Source organism: Crotalus tigris, unplaced genomic scaffold (genome assembly GCF_016545835.1).
Source record: "Crotalus tigris isolate CLP2741 ecotype Arizona unplaced genomic scaffold, ASM1654583v1 scf7180000019301.709862, whole genome shotgun sequence".
NCBI classification, from domain to species: domain Eukaryota; kingdom Metazoa; phylum Chordata; class Lepidosauria; order Squamata; family Viperidae; genus Crotalus; species Crotalus tigris.
In genome coordinates, this window is record NW_024097476.1 from 440,052 (window position 1) to 457,437 (window position 17,386).

The following is a 17,386-nucleotide window of genomic DNA, read 5'->3' on the forward strand; positions in this document are numbered from 1 at the left end:
TTTTGTTGTTTCCCTGTACCTGTTTCAGATTGTATTTGAATTTGAGTAGCGACCTACTCAAATATCTTTGTAAAATATTTTCCCCATAGGCAATAGAGTTGTGCAATGATTCAGTTGCAGTTCCAAAAATGTCTTTTGGTATCTCTGTGAAGTTTTTTAAAAATAGCTATATGCTTTCCAAGATCACATAGTACCATCTGCATGATTCCCAGGAGGGAAAATTCTGTTTTAAAGGCTTGCAGAATGATACTATGTTCATACTTCTGTGTTCCCCAAAAGCCCCTTTTGTAATCAAATCCAATGTGCTGCAATGGCTATTATTATACTGTAATAATACTGAACATGTTTGTGATTAATTAGTTAAAGTTACTAAACCATATATCAAGTCATCCTTGTGTGCATTTAACTAATGTATTCTGAACGTTATTAGATCATGGGTATTAGATGCATGCAATGTTTGCTTTGTTGAGATATGACCATAGTTGAGATAGCAATATTAGATAGTTTATTGCCACTACTGACTGAGCTTCTCTAAAATAATATTGAGAATAGAAGACTCCAAAGCTAGGCAAGGGGGATGTAACCCAGTCTTTGATTGTTTGTAAGCATTTGTCAGAAGAAATGAACTTGGCAAAAGTGGATTTATATCCACTTCTATAGATGAATTTTTTTTCACAATTTTCATGGTTTCAATAGATTGAAATGAAAAGTAAATTGAGAATAATATATATATAACTGGCATGGTAGTCTCAACATTGACTAAGCTCTCAAATTAGACAATAGTGGCATAAAATTAATGAAATGGAGATTGATAGTCTCCCCAAGTTATGCCTACTAGAGCAGATAAAATTACAATCACAAACTTCCTGGTTCACTAAATTGACAAATTTTGTAAGAAGCTGTGGCCTTCCTGTCTCTTGCGTAACAGGGGAACGATCTAAAAAAAAGAGCTGACCAAAGAATTAAGGATATTGAAGCACAGAATGGCATAGCCATCCTTAGTAAGGTGGGTAACTTGAAATGGCTGAGCAAATATAAATGCACTTTTCAAGCAGACAGCTATTTGAAGTTACAACTGCCAAACCATCTTAGGGAAATATTCACACGAGTGAGATTTGAACAGCTTGACACAATGGTCAGATATGTGAGATTCTACTCTATATCCTATAATGAACGTCTATGTATCTGCAGAGCAGCAGCGGTTGAGGACTGGGCTTACATCCTATTTCACTGCTGCCTGTATAAGAGGGTGACAGACAGGTACCTTGACCTATACACTAAACAAATGACCCATTGGGACCCCCATATCAAAATAACTTACCTTATGTGCAGCCAGAATTTGAAAATTACATTTAACATAGCACAGTACCTGAGCAAAATGATTTCGCTGAGATCGGCATACGTGAATCTGATTGGTGTAGATTGTAGGGGATGATAGTGAAATATAATTTTATCATATTTTATCTATCTACATCTTAAATTGCCATATTTGATTTTAATTTTATTTTTAAAAAGTATTTTATCCCAATTTCATTTTAAACTGTATAATATTTCTATTTTATCCTAAATTATTTTTAACTAATTCCATTCTAAATTGTTTTTACTGCATTTTTAGTATAATGTGTGTTTGGAACTCTGCACCTTGATATGGCCCAAGGGCTAATCAATAAAGATTATTGTTATTAAGCTGTTGCATTGACATTGGGAGAATGCAGGTCATTAGGGTTATTCAACTTTTAGTCCACTGTTAGCCATAAATGACTTTGGTTCAATCATTTTCTCAGTCCTACCTACATTATAGGGTTGGTGATACGAAGAAAAATGAAAAGAGGAAGCACTATGCATGCGATCAAGCTTATGAAAGAAAGGTAGTATATAAATCTAATCAACTGATAGAGTTAAATAAATGGGATCATATAGACATAATAGCAGATAAAGATGTAAGCACACCATTAACCAGTGACCACCAAATACAACAATACGTTTTTTTTTCCGAGACCAATTCTCAACAAAGGATTAAAATCTTGCAAGTCGCAATAAAATGAGTGATATGGAGATGTGCCATGAGTCAGTTTTCCTATTCATTGTTCTTCTATTATTTTGTGTGTGTGTGTGTGTGTGTGTGTGTGTGTGTGTGTGTGTGTGAGAGAGAGAGAGAGAGAGAGAGAGAGAGACTGAGAGACAAGAAAGATTGAATAAACTTTATTTTTCCCTTTGGAAAGGTGTTGTTTTTTATGGGTGCATTGACTGCAAACATTTACATGGCTGCTTCTTTGGAGTCAATTATAATCTTCAGGTAAAAATAATCAACACTCCACTTTTAATTTAATAAATGCAATTGCAATTTTAGTGAAAGGTATGAGTTAGTTAAGATGATAAATTATGAGGTATTATATAATTGCTTATTTATTAATGCCTACCAACTTACTCTTGATTTAGCTCATGTTGGTAGTACTGTCAGGCATAAAAGACCAGGCATAAAAGACCAGGTTCAGTTATGCTGATTTATTGCTAAAGGTTTATGTATAGAAATCTTCTCATCAGTCAGCATCTGGTTAGATAAAGGTCAATGGTGCTCAAGGGGGGCTTGACTTAGTTTGCTTGTGGCTATGTAGCAATTCTAGGCTAATCCCTCTTTTCACTCTGCCTCCAGGTTCTGGCATTCCTTCTAAAAGTACGCTTGAATTTATAGAGTTTCAATACCTCTGGCTTTGAACACCATGATCCTTCCTCCTGGGATAAAAGCTCGATAGTTCTCACCATAACTTATTTTCCAGGTTACATCTCACCTTGCATTTATTCTGTAAAGCTGTTGTATAAGAGAAATGGGCTTCTCATACTGTTGTGTCTCTATGGAAGTTAAAAACTAAAAAGTGTAAAATAGTGACACTTTTTGCTCATGCTACGTACAGATGTCTGGCTATATGATTCAGTCCTTTGCCATCTCCATGGGAGATAATTACAAAGAAAACAAGCAAAATCAGAAGTAAAAAGAAGTTACAATCTAGAAATCAACTTTAACTTTAAATATTAAAAATGGAATAGTATTGCAATAATGTTGAAAGAGCTGCCAAATTACTCCATAGCAAATGAGATAGAGCAGAAAAATCCCAAATAAATAATTAATTTCAAAATTCCAAAATAAATAAATAATAAATAATAGAATAATAATGGGATGCTTCCTTTTTATCTGAACCTTTTTCCTGTGACTCCATATTTTAATCTGAGGACATAGGGATGTGGTAAACCTTTTTTTTCCCATCCTCAATCCACTGAAATCTCTAAGTTCTATATGTAATTTCTATTTACAGTGAAAGAAGAAGCTGTGATATTTAACTTCCTGTGTATATGACAACGAACACCTCTTGCTTTTGAGTAATGTGGACTGTCAGTTTGGCATTTGAGATTTGGATTAGTTTTAAAATATAGTAGTGAGGGAGGGATATAAAGAATTGTCCAGACTCACTAACAACAGCATGTTTTGTACAGAGAAAACATGGTCCATATCATATACAGGTGCACAAATATACTATCAGTCCCTCTGGATACACTAGGCTAGAAAATCTACTATATTGAAAAGCTAAAACATTAAGATTGGCTGTAATGACAGAACCTTGAAAGTACAATTATGTAGTCCCCTTTCCCTTTTCTGATACTACAATGAATTAGAGAGGTATCTGCCTCAGCCCTCCTAAGTATCTCTCTCTTGACCTAAAAAAAAAAAAAAGTTCCAGATTCTTTTGCGTAGATAATCATTCTTGAAAATCTCCGTCAAGGTCATCTTCATTACACTCTGCAGACACACCGTAAATTGCACTAAATCTATATTTTTAAATTAGTCAAACTGACTGGTCTAATAGAAGCTCATCTTGAAGAACTGTAAAATAAATCTTTTGATAAAGATGCAGTGTTTAATAGTAAGTATCAGACAGGTTCTTTCATTGAAGCACACAACATTTATTATGAAACTGGAAGCAGCATAAGCAAAACTAAAAGTGAGGTTGGGATGCAACCCCTCTGACTATTATGCAAATTAGAATATACATTGTAATCAGATATACAGTAGTTGTAAGTAATTGATTGAATACAGCAATATAAAATGTGCTTAATGAGATGACAATCAGGAATTAGGAGGAGGTACTACGAAGTACCAAAATGAAGTCTGTTTTCTTAGAAACATTATACATTATTATCTTCTATATGTTACTTCTTTTGACCTTGCTTCCCAGAATTGTTCTCGCTCCTTAGTATAGTTTTTTTTATAGTTTCATCAACTTTCTTGCATTTAAATAGCTGAATTGGCAGTTTTATGTTACCTGGGACAATTACTTTGAGGAAGAATAATTTATTTGTTCCAACTGACAATATTTTCTCCTATATAACCAAGGATCTTCATCTCCAATTACCATTTTGAAGGAGTGATGATGTTGTCAGTGAATGATCAAAGAATCGTGTTTTAGCCTTGCTGCTGGCAGTCCATGGCAGTAGCCAATGACAACAATGAAGAATAGAAAGCTAGATTAAGTTTCTAGAACGTTGAAGTGTGATTGATGTTATTAGAGACAATCTAATCATCACAGTAGACCTTAGTAACAGGAAAGCTAGGACAGAGTGGCTGAAATGGTGCTCTACCTCCTCATCAAAAAGATACAAATAGCTGTACAGTTAGAGAAACTGAGATTTTATAAGATTGATCCCAGCAGCATTGCCTGGTCAGTGTAATAGTTATTCTACTCTTGCATAAGTATTCAGAGATAATTATATAAAATAACAAACAAACAAACAAAACCCATTAAATATTAACCATAGGAAATGTTTTATCATTCAAAAGCAGAAAAAAACTGCAATGTACTAATATTGACTGAATACCTCCCCCCCTCAAATAAAGATTGCTTACAGGAAATAGTTCTCTTTTCCAGTTTAAATTAACTTTCTGTTCAGCATATAAGCAACAATTTTTCAATTATCAATTAATTTATTGTAGTGGCAATGAGGAGAATAATTGTTATTCTGGAAGTATAGTGACATAATGACATCTTGTTGGTATGTATGCTTTTTATGTTATGATTTTAACTCTGCTTGCTTAAGCTAATGATAAAGCTTAAAATCTCTTTAATTACTGGAGTGCTAATTGTCACTGGATCCAAAAGGACCAATTGTCTGGGCACCTAATTAGTGTCCTAATACTTGGCAAAACACTCATGTTAACAAAATAAACCAAACCAAACCACACCAATCAAAAAAGTCTAGTGCTCTTTCAAAAGTCCTGTGTTTATAAAGAGGCCATATAAACTGGAAAAATGCAATGGAAACCATCATTTAGGCATTACATAAGCATATGGCTGTGCAGAAACCAGATGTCCAGTTTTTCTGCAGCCCAAGTCAATATGGCTCTAGCAGACAACAATTGTATCAGAAAAAGAAGGAACTGTCTTCTTTAAACTGAAACAGTTAAGAATGGCTTCAAATAGCTTCAGGTATGGACAGAACAAGGCAGTAGACAGGCAGTAGAAAAATGTTACTAGGGCACATTCATGAAGCGGTCATAGTCACAGAAAACTGAGAAAAAGCCTAAGGCCTTATAGTCCATGAATACTTCAGCTTTGTTCATGGTATTTATGTATAATATTCCATTAAAAATATCAATAGGTAAAAAGGAATATTTGGTGTATTTCCTAACTGTGCAGTAAATCCAAAAGAATATTCTGGAATAAGATGGAGAGAATTAGCAGAACAGAGTCTTATGTGTTATATTCACTATTTTTGGGATATTTTAAAAGAAATAAAAACAAAACAAAACCAAAATCCTAACCTTTCTAATTGACCTAAATAATATATATTTGTCTCTCCAGCAGGATAACTAAATGAATTCTTCACAATTAATTTGTTGTACTAAAAAGAACAGAGCTTAATTTTCCCCACAGAAAATAATTCATAATTTTATGATTCAGTGGTGTTTGCTCATTAGATTGCATATGAGTACACATAATACATCACTATGGCAACACCTCTAATTACTGGAAAATATTATATTGTGTAGGTCTTTCTGCTTCCGTGGATGGTATTTCTTTTTGCTCCCTCTTTAAGTAAAAAGAAAACTTCTAGAAATGTAAACATTTGCTTTGTCGACGAAGAAGGTTCTTAGTTATACCATGTTTCCTCATATTGAAATAAGACAAGATGTACTTTGTATAAAACTATAATTGCACTTTCTTGCTATAATTTCTTATAGCAAGATATTCACTTTTTTTAATCTAATGCCCTTTGGACAAATAACTTTGTGCTAATCACTCACCATCATTCCTCCAAATAAATTATTGATTTGTTCTTTCTCACAATGATTTTCCTCTCATTTTAAATCAGAAACACACACATTCACACACTAACATTCATATCCACGGTCCCCTTATTTTAAACAATGATGGGAAAATAATATCTTAATCAATATACTGACATCTTTCTAGACATATGGTTGCCTCCTTCATGATATAATGAAATCCAGGCACAAAACCCTTAGTTAGTTAAAAACAAATCTCCCATTTTTGGTAAAACAGGGAAGAAGCTTGTCCCTTCTGAGGTGTTCAATGCACACCTGGATATTAATGAAATATCTAGAGAAATATTGTAAGAGACAGAAGAAAAGATTCTAAAGATTCTAACCAAACAATACCAACAGATGTAGACAATAACATCATGGCCAATAGATTGGAAAAGCTCAGTCTACATACAAATAGGAAACAAAAAAGACTTAATAAAAAGGGCAAATTGCCATACAATATTCTTAATTTCACATCCTAGCAAGATGTGTTGAGCATATAAAACTATGGAATGAGCTCAGAAAAATGAGAATGTTTTCGTATGAAACCTACACACAGATCAGCAAGTTGCAGTCCAAATGAGAGATGACAAAAGAGCCTGAATCTAACTTGCTAAAGGAATGTGTCAAGGTTGTATACTCTCTTCTTATTTATTTAACCTATATATGGAATATATATTCAGGGAAATTAGATTGGAAGAAATATAATTATCATGAGCCATGATGTTGATGCTATTTGATAACTGAAAATTCAAAATAAATTCTAGTAATGAAAGCAAAGGACATCGGTAAAAAACGGGAGTAAGGTTAAAGATTAAACTTTGAGCAAACAAGAATCAGTCACTACATGTGACCCAGTAAACAACACTGTTTATATCTACTGGTTATATCTCAAAGATAGCATGATTAACACACTCACCTAGTAGGAAGTAATAAATAGTAAAAAGGGCACACAAATTTCTCTATCAAAAAACAGTCTAAAATCATGCTGTAATTTACACTGTATCTGCCTTTTTCTTTGTTTTGCCTTTGCAATGTAGTAGACCAAGGATAAATAACTATGGCTCAGCCTTTGGTTAGGTCTGCCCAACAATCTGCAAATGCTTCACTGGAAGTCGAATATTCACTATAATGTTTGCATGCCTAATAAAATTATGTTGCATCTTCAAAGTGATTTGGCTGCTTTAAATGAACTGGCTTTGGCCATAGCAATATAAAGAAGATCAAAGTAATGACAACCAGACATGGTAACCAAACTTAGAACTGACAGTGAAGATAATGAAATGGTGGATAGCTTCTGCCTTTTAATAATAATAACAATGGATAAAATACTTCAAACTAGCAATGAAGGCTTTAAAAAAGATTCTAGGATGTACCTATGCCTAAAACGAGAGCAAAAAAGAATAAAAAAATCAAACAAATGGATCATCAAGCAAACCAAAGTCTCAGAGGTCTCACTAGAGGCACTAATGACCAGGCTCAAATTATCCTATTTCAAACACATTATGCAAAGAACCAACACCCCAGAGAAGTGAATAATGTTGGGAAAGGTGAAAGGGAAGGGAACAAGGGAATGATCAACAACATGGTGAATAGATTCAATTATGTTGGCAATGAGTGTATTGTTGGAAAATGTGAAGGATCAGGTTGAAAATAGATTGTCCTGCCAAAAAATCTATATGTCCATTAAAAGCTGACACAGATTTAATCAAGAAAAGTGATCATTCCCATTGGAAAAGGAAGTCCTATAAATCCATAGGAGTCAAGCCATATGGAGTCTTATATTATAGAAATGATTTTAATACAAACCACATTAAATGTATAACAAGTAAAAAAGATAGAGTATGCATTAACAAGCTTAATCATAGAAGAATCCTACTGAGAAAGCTTATAAATCAAATTTGTTTGTTTTTATAAACCACCAGATTCAATAAAAACCACTTCTAGCAGTTTACAACATAAAAACATATTAGAAACATAAAAGATGGCAATGTCAATAACCATAAAATAATATGTAGTGGTGATATCTATTTTCCATATGTGAGCCCTTTTTAAAAGGGAAAAATAGTTTTATAGAAGAAGGTATATTACAGTTTCAGCAATTAGATATTCTGTAATAAATCTAAATTATTAATTCTTATATGTAAAATCAGCATTAAGAGTCTAAAGTAACTGTCTGACTTATAAACTATTTGCTTACAGTTACAGCCTGTTGTTATATTTGTGCACATATGCTTCCTATATTTTTTGCTAGGAGGGTACAAGTTCCCAATACAAAGAGATTGGTAACCATTAGTTACCTCCTGCTCCCTCCACAATGAGCTACATGGTTCACGTTTCAGTGACCCATCACATTCAGTTATAATATTTTCCCCTTTATGTTGTAAGTGCAATCATATTTATGTAATATGATTAAAATTAAGAACATTCTATTATTTAGAACCTTAAAGTGTTAAGATAAAAAGGTAAAAATATTATGAGAATTACTTGCAGTTTAGGATATCAATATTATCCTCTATAACCAAATAAGGTTATTTGACTCTTTATCCAAAGTTAAATGGAAAAGCCATATAGCTTGACTTCATCACCTGGGTTCAGATCAAAGAAAATATATACCTCCCGCCCTCATCTTTATCCCCAGCTTCAAGAGAACTATGGGTTCAGGAATTCAAAGAATATGCTCAGTACCTTTCCCAATTGTTTATACTTTAATTAATACTTATATTATTTATATTTATTGGTATAAATGAATGCTCAATGTATATTCATTGAAAGTACACATTCCAAATTTATTTTGTCTTTTAGGAGGATATAATAGCATTGCACAAATTAAATTAAGAGGGGATATGTTCCAGTTGTCTAAAAACCATAATAGCAGTTTTCAAAACAAAAACTAGCTTAGGGAAACCACATAAAAAATAACTTATTCATTTTGTATAGTATTTATGTTGCTCTTTATGCTATTTAGTTCAGCTTTCAGTATTTGACATATTGGCTCATCTCTTCTGCATTGATTCAGCCACCTTCTTACAGTTTTTCTGCTGAACAAATTGGAAACTCTTGTGCTGTCATTTTCACATTTTGTAAACTTTGCCTCAATACATATAAAGAAGGATGTATTAAAATTATTCTCTTGTAACTTTTGAAAATATTCATCTGAAGCTTGGCAAGATTACAGTTCTCTAAAGGGGCTATCATCCTAGATATTTTCATTCCATTCTGCCAAAAAATGAAGCGGCTTCAGGCATTTTGAAATTTTGCCATTGTAGCCCTTGAATAAATCATTTTTTTCCAGATCAAATACTGAATCTTAAAGTGGTTTGAACTGAACTGGACTGTCACCGAAATATGAATCACAAGTTAGAACTGAATTATGCTCTCTGAATATCCAAACTCAGTTTGAGTCAATCACAGTTGAAATAGGCAACATTGCTTGAAGTTAGGATGAAGAAATATGCTGTGATTATGCTTTTCATGGTGTTGGTTTGTGTAATGTTTTTGCCCTATTTTGCACATGTACAATGCATAACAATCTTTTCCTTGCATTTTATAACCTCGTAAATGTTTGAATAATGAATAATTGATAATGTGAACGAATCATGGTGTAATGACGGGAAGTGTGGTGCTTTTCTTATGAGGTGTGAGATTACTATATTATTTTTCTCTTTTTGTGAGTCACCAAACATTGATCTATATAAGCTGGTAGTCCGGTAAGTTCCATAAATAAATATTGGAAAATGTTTTTTAAATGTTCTTTTTAAATGTAGTTAGATGTTTTATGAATATAGAAAAAAATAAATAGAAAAGGAAGTGTGATGGGTTTTGTATGCACATGTATGGATAATATCTGTTTTTTTTTTTTTTATGGATTGATACCACACTGTGAGAAAACAACAAAAAGCATAGTTGGTTCCGATCAAGAGCAGATAATATACTTAACGTTGTAAATATGTTCATCTTCTTCCAAACTATGAATTTCTATAATTATAAAAATAAAATGTGTTCAGTTTGTTGCTGTGGAAAATGAGAGGAATTCTTGGGAGAAAATATATAAATAAAACATGTTCAGTTTGTTTCTATGAAATATGGGAGAAAATCTTAGTGTTATAAAAACACTTAGAAACTTCCAACAAAATTAAATAAAACAGGCAATGTAGCGTGAAGTTACATTTTTTTAAAAAAAATGTATTTATGCTTATCATGGCATTGATTCATGTAGTGTTCTTTGTCCTGCTTTGTAGTCAAGTATCTTGACTTTCTCTCCTTGCATTTTATAATATTATAAATTATTTTTCCAGCTCTTTGTTCATGAATGCATTATGCTGTTTATTTCATATGATCCTTGGGGAGCAAACTAATTGTGTTCATTAATTATAATCAATGATGTCTCACCAAAAATCAATAATGTAAAACAAATATGCATAAACCTTTTCACATTTTAATTTTAGGCACAGTAATTCAGTTGCATAGAAGATATACTCAACAACTGGTCTACAACATTCTTATTGTTACTGTATAACATATTTTTATTCTTCCTGCATAATTCCAAAGAAACATCAAGGTAGTGACTGGAATGCTGTTAGAATCAATCATTATAAAGGTGTATAAAATCCCCATTCTCTGCTTTCTCAAAACTTAGCCACATGTGCAGCAACAGCTGCCATTGTAGGGGCATTTCATAGTATTTCTCCCAATATAGAACCCCCTCCATTATTCTCTCCAAATCCATGTCCTTGACATTGTTTTTCCTCTTTTCATGCAGTTAATATCCAAAGATTCTCAACTGAATATACTTTTCTTCTCCCCTCTTTTTAAAGCACTGGATTCAAAGGTTTCTATTTCTTCTGATACTCATTCAACCTTCCTTCCATTGTGCATCAGAAGGGTCCTGAATCTATTGGATTATCATCTATGTATCTCAAATTCCAAAGAGCTTATATCAGACTCCTAACAGGCAAACAGATGAAAGAGAAGCAAATTGCTAGAATGTATCTTCCTTCCTTCCTTCCTTCCTTCCTTCCTTCCTTCCTTCCTTCCTTCCTTCCTTCCTTCCTTCCTTCCTTCCTTCCTTCCTCCCTCCCTCCCTGCCTGCCTTCCTGCCTGCCTTTCTTCCTTCTCACTGCAAACACTTCAAAGTCTGTATAAGTGTGAGAGAAACTATAGGTAAGATGGTTTCAGAAATGGACATTATTTGCGATGGTGATGAGTATCTTAGCTTGGGTGTAGGATGAGGGTGGAGGTTCATTCTCTGAGCTTGTGGGCTGGTTTCTGAACATTTTGTTACCAGGCCACCATGGGATGTCAGTCCCTATGTTCCTCTGTTTGTAAGGATTTCTTGTGGTCAGTAAGGCTTCTTGTGGTCAGCAGGGCTTATGATGGGGAGACCACATCAAGTGAAAGTGTTGTGATGGACCCTCACTTGAAGTGACTTTCCCTATCACGACCTACTGACCACACAAAGCCCTTATAAACAGAGGAACACTGACACTGACATCCCTTAAACTCTGCTAAAGATGTTACCTAGCCTGCTAACAAAACATTCAAAAACCAACCCACAAGCTCGAAGAAGAAACTCCACCCTCATGGACATTATTGTTTTCATTTGATTATGATATATAAATCTAACATAGAAAGACTTAAAAAATATTGTCAATAAAAGCTTATTAACTCACTAAATAAATATCTGATACGTAAATAAACCTAAAATTTGTATAATACTCAGGCATTACAAAATCATATGCCTGTGCAGAAGCCAGGTGTCCACCTTGTTTTGCAGCTGAAGTATAAATGGCCCTAGAATATGACAATTGTGTCAAAGAGAAGATGAAACACTTCTTTAAACTGAAACAGTTAAGAATAGCTCCAAATAGCTTCACATATGCATTGAAGATGACTTGAAGTTTGCATATGAAAGAAGGCCATTTCATTATAACAGAAGCAATGTTGTGACTAGGTTATACACAAGAAAGAGGAAAAAAAAAATATTCTGTGAAGGGGATAAAGAATTATTGAATTTTCATTATCTATGAAATAATAAAAAAATGTCAATGTTGGGGCTTCCTTTGTGCAATCACCACTCCAGAAATTTGGCATTATTTTCTATGCTTCAGTAAAATCCCAGGGAAGAAGCATTATAGTATAGATTTGGGTTGCACACATATATTGACAACAAGAAATATCTGTACCATTCCAATGTTTGCAGTGCAGATATGATAGCCATATTAATAAGGAACTCTCCCTATTGTAGCAGTCTTTCCCCCTCCCCCCCTTCAAATCTGAAAGCCTGGATAATCTGGTAAGCTACACAATGATACAAAAACAGTCAGCGCCATTCATCAACATGCAACAATACTTCATCTCAAAAATTGTTGCAGTAACTGAGATATCAAATTGGGAGCAGACAGACACAGGTGCCATTGTTCCCCAGCTCATTGAATGATTTTGGGCAAGTCACTATCTTTAAGTCTAATGATTAATCTACATTCTAGGGATGTTATTATCAGATACACCAATGGGAGATTTGCCCTAATATTCCCAAACTTCTGCAATACCCTTGGACTTTAAGAGGTTGAATGGAAGACACACTTCAGAATGATGGACAAAGCTAAGAATTAAACTAAATTTGAATGAAATGTAAGTCTAATTAAAATTAAATAAATCCAATTAAATGTAGTCAACATGTTTACTTCTTCTATATTTAAAATGTATTGTATTAAAATACTAAAATATATAACTTGATTGAGCTGCCTTAAGGATATGGTGTGCCACATGAATTCCTCAGATATCAAGTTAGAGTTAGAGAAAATTAAGCTTTTTTTTTTTCTTTCAAGGAAAGAAATGCCCTGGGCAATGGAAAGGAAAGTGCTGACAGAATATTTACAGGTTAATTCTGAGAAGGATGGGTTAAAGTCTTAAAATATTTGCTCCATTCAAAATAACTTTTTTAAATAAATAAAATATAGCATAAAATATAATTTAATTAATTAAATTTCAAAGGTTTTTTTCTATGCCCAGGAGATATTTTTTTCCCAAACAGTGCCTATCACTACTAACTTGTGATGCTAATTTTCAAACTGTATGTGTGTTTTTAATGCATTAATGAAAAATGATCTTGCCAATAAAGTTAAGCACAGGAAGGGTCAACAGCCTCTACTTATTTGTTTTACACCTCAGAGGTTATCAATTACAGTTGCCCTAGAAAAGCATCTGTGTAGTGAACAGGCAAATATAGCAACTGAAATCTGATTCTCCCACTAATGTACAGAGCTTTTATGTCAGTCTAATTGATGTATTATAGCATCTCTTCAACCTTCGGATTGCTTGTGCTACTGAAATCAGCAAATTTTATATGGTCATGAAGAGTTACTGCCACTTAGGACTTCAACAATTCCCTTTTCAAACCTTTCACAATAATTAAATTGACATCGTAGGGATGATAATTTATATTTGCCAACATCAACAAAATCATTACTCTATTTTTTAAATAAATAAAACTAGTTGTTTATAAGTAATAGAAGATAAAAATAATTATTACATTTATGAGAATATTTTTATATCTTTAAATCTTTTTGACTTATAATTAAAAGAAATATGAATCATTCTTTAATTTAACTTAAAAAATAAATCAATGTATGCTCTTTGCTTTTCCTCTATAGTTTGTAGGAACAAATTCTTAACTTGTTCTTAAATATGTACAGGTAGTCCTCAACTTATGACCACAATTGATCCCAAAATGTCTGTTGTTAAGTGAGTTTTGTACCATTTTATGACTTTTTTGCCACCTTTGTTAAGTGAATCATTGTAACTGGTAAGTTAGTAACTTGATTGTTAAGTGAGTCTGATTTCCCCATTGACTTTGCTTGTCAGAAGGTCACAAAAGGTGATCAGATGACTCTGGGACACAGCAAAGGTCATAAGCATGAACCAGTTGCCAAGCATCTGAATTTTGATCACATGATCATGGGGATGCCACAAATGTCATAACTGTGAAAAACAGTGATAAGTCACATTTTTCAGTGCTGCTGTAACTTTGAACGATCACTAAATGAACTATTGTAAAATGAGGACTTCATGTATTTATTCAGTTATAAACATTAGCAAATGGATCTACTCTGGGATTTTCATGAGCATGAAGCATATTCCTCCTATTACATTGGTGGTGAACCTATGGCACGCACCGTCGCCCCAGTCCTAGGCCTTCAGCTGGGTTTTATAAAACCTCTTCACTTTAGGCCTCTGTCGCCGTGTGCAAAAAAAAAAAAAAAGGTTCAATCAGTCAATTTCAACTTCTCGCAGGAAAAAAAAGATCTTGCAAAGTTGGAATTGATTGATTGAACTTCTTACTCCCACTCAGTCTGCCATTACCACCGCAGCCACGCCCACCCAATGGGCCACACCCAGCCAATGGGCCACACCCACCCGGCACTCGACAATGCATAAGTGGGTTTTGGGTTGCAGTTTGGGCACTTGGTCTCTAAAAGTTTCACCATCACTGTCCTATTACATCCATTTGTTTTAAAAATAGTCACCTTATCCACTCTACTTTAGATATTTGTTATGCTTCTTCACTTGACGCAAAAATCACCAACTGTAAGAATGCTATCTTTGATACAAAAATCAGGATGACCACTAGATGACAAAATGAAGAAAACAAATTGTTTTCTTATCCCGCTACAGGAGGATAAATGGGAAGAGGACATTTACTTTTATCTCCACAAATAAAGTCTTCTGTCATCTCTTCTTCAAGTTTCTTCCCCATAACCTTATTTTACTAAAAAAAAAAAAAAAAAAAAAAGCAGTCTCACATTGATAGCAAAAGTTTAACAAATGGGGAGACAGTTAGTTTTATGTCAGCCCTAACATGCTGAATCTAATGAAGAAGCGAAGTAGCCCTTTTCCCAAAGAATATACATATCTCTGGCCAATGACTATTAGAGAGTAAGTGGGATCCTAATTTCAGAGGAGATTTTGAGATTTAAAAAGTGTGGTGGCTTTTTTGTAATGTCTTTACATCCAAACTTAGTTGTGATTCTGAGGTTATTAAGAAATGTGTGCATATTTAAACCTAAGTAACAGAGTAGCTCTTCATTTTTTATATTTCAAAATATAAACAAATCTTAGGAAATCAATAAAGTAATGATAGTCAGATTTAATAATCATTCTTTTTCTTCTTCTTGGTATTTTCTACACTGAGGTATCAGTATTCCACTCCTTTAATTACAGCCTTGGTCTAGATTCATCTAACAGAAGGAAGAAGTTAGAAGCATCCCATTTCCCTTCCAGAGCATGTTTGTTTGACTCCCACAATGCTCTATTAATGAAACCATTATTTGAAGAAAAGCCATGGAATTCTTTTCAAAAGCTAATACTCTTTTTTTTTTCTCCTGAAAGACAAAATAAAATGATGGGTTTGAAAGAACTTAACTTAGAAGCTATAATATGATGCCCATTCTTGGACTCTTCCTCACAACCATATTAATATGGATTACTCCAGTCCCTGGATCAGAATAAAAATATCTGTACTTATCTGTATAGGTCGGCCTTGAAATATTAGAGAAAGTTGAGTAGGGAAGATGTTGATATAATCAAAGAATGGGGCTATAGTAACACAGCTACTGGGAAATCAATTCAGTTGACTTTTATTATTTCTATTGTGTTGCATCTCATTTGTGTTTTGTTTATACTGTAGTAGACAACAGGAATAGGACCAAGCTCTCTGGATTGGCTTCTTGCCTGTTGAAGTTCTGTGGTTGGTTTTATTCATTGCAGCATTCACCATCTGATTAACAAAGACCTATTGTCAATATTTAAATGATGGATAGTATTTGAATTGCTCTAGAAGGACAAATTGATGGTGATGAAGGACTAGTACAGTATTTAGGGAAGCCCTTGTGGGGATGGAAGTGGGAAGCAGGAAGGTAGCTGGATTGCGCAGATATAAGAATATCTGTTGTGATCTGAAGTAGCTGCTGAATTTTTAAAATCAGTCCTGGAAAATATGAGAAAGGAGTGAACATTGGGTTATTAATGGGCATAGGTATATATGCAAAAGGGTTGAGCCAATCTTAAGAAAGGGGGATTGAGCAGTTGAAACTATTTCCCTCTTCCAGTCTTATGTCCTCAGGCTGGGAACAAGTTGTTGTAGTTTTCTGCTATTAAATAATAATAATAATAATAATAATAATAATAATAATAATAATAATAATAATAATAATAATGTGATTGAAAACAAAGAAATAATGATCTGTTACTACAGATCAAGTCCAACAAGAAGAGGATATCTAAAACGAATGCACCAGTTCTGGAAAGAACAACATCCAGAATCAGAAATAACAGAACAGAGACTAGCAGATCAACACCAATTTATAATACGAAATAAAGTATTCACAGAAACAGAATTGGACAAACTGCAAAGGTTTACCCAGGGCAAAGAAATCAAAGCCTTACCTGAAGTAATTCAGAATGTAGAGGCAAACCAGGGAGAGTTGGCAGTGAAGGAATCCAGCAGAGATATACAACTGTTCTCATTTGGAAACCAGGCACCTCTTCCTCAGGAAGAACAAAACCCTCTAACTAAAGAAATAAAAGAATTGAAACAAAGAATAACTGAGCATCTAGAACAGCACAAAAACAACAGAATAAGGCTACCTGCATTGAAGCTTGTTCCAAAGAAACAGCTAGCACAAGCATTAAAAGATGCAAATACTGCAATATCAAGTATAAGCATCAATTCACTGCAAGAAACAAACCAACTAATGTACAGCACAGCTGCAGTTATAACAGAATACCTGGGATGCAAAATCAACAAAGAAGAAAAACAAACAAACAGTGCACCAGAAAAATGGAAGGTTAGACTAGAAAATAAGATCAACAAGTTAAGATCACATGCAAGCAAGCTAGAACAGATGAAAGAAAAGAAGCTGAAGAACAAGAAGACCAAAGAATACCTAATCAAGAAATACCACTTAGAAACAAGGAAGATCAAGGAAGCACTGGAAATAATAAAGCAACAAATAACAGCTATAGCCAGGAAAATCAGTAGATATGAAGCTCGAATTGCAAACTATAGGG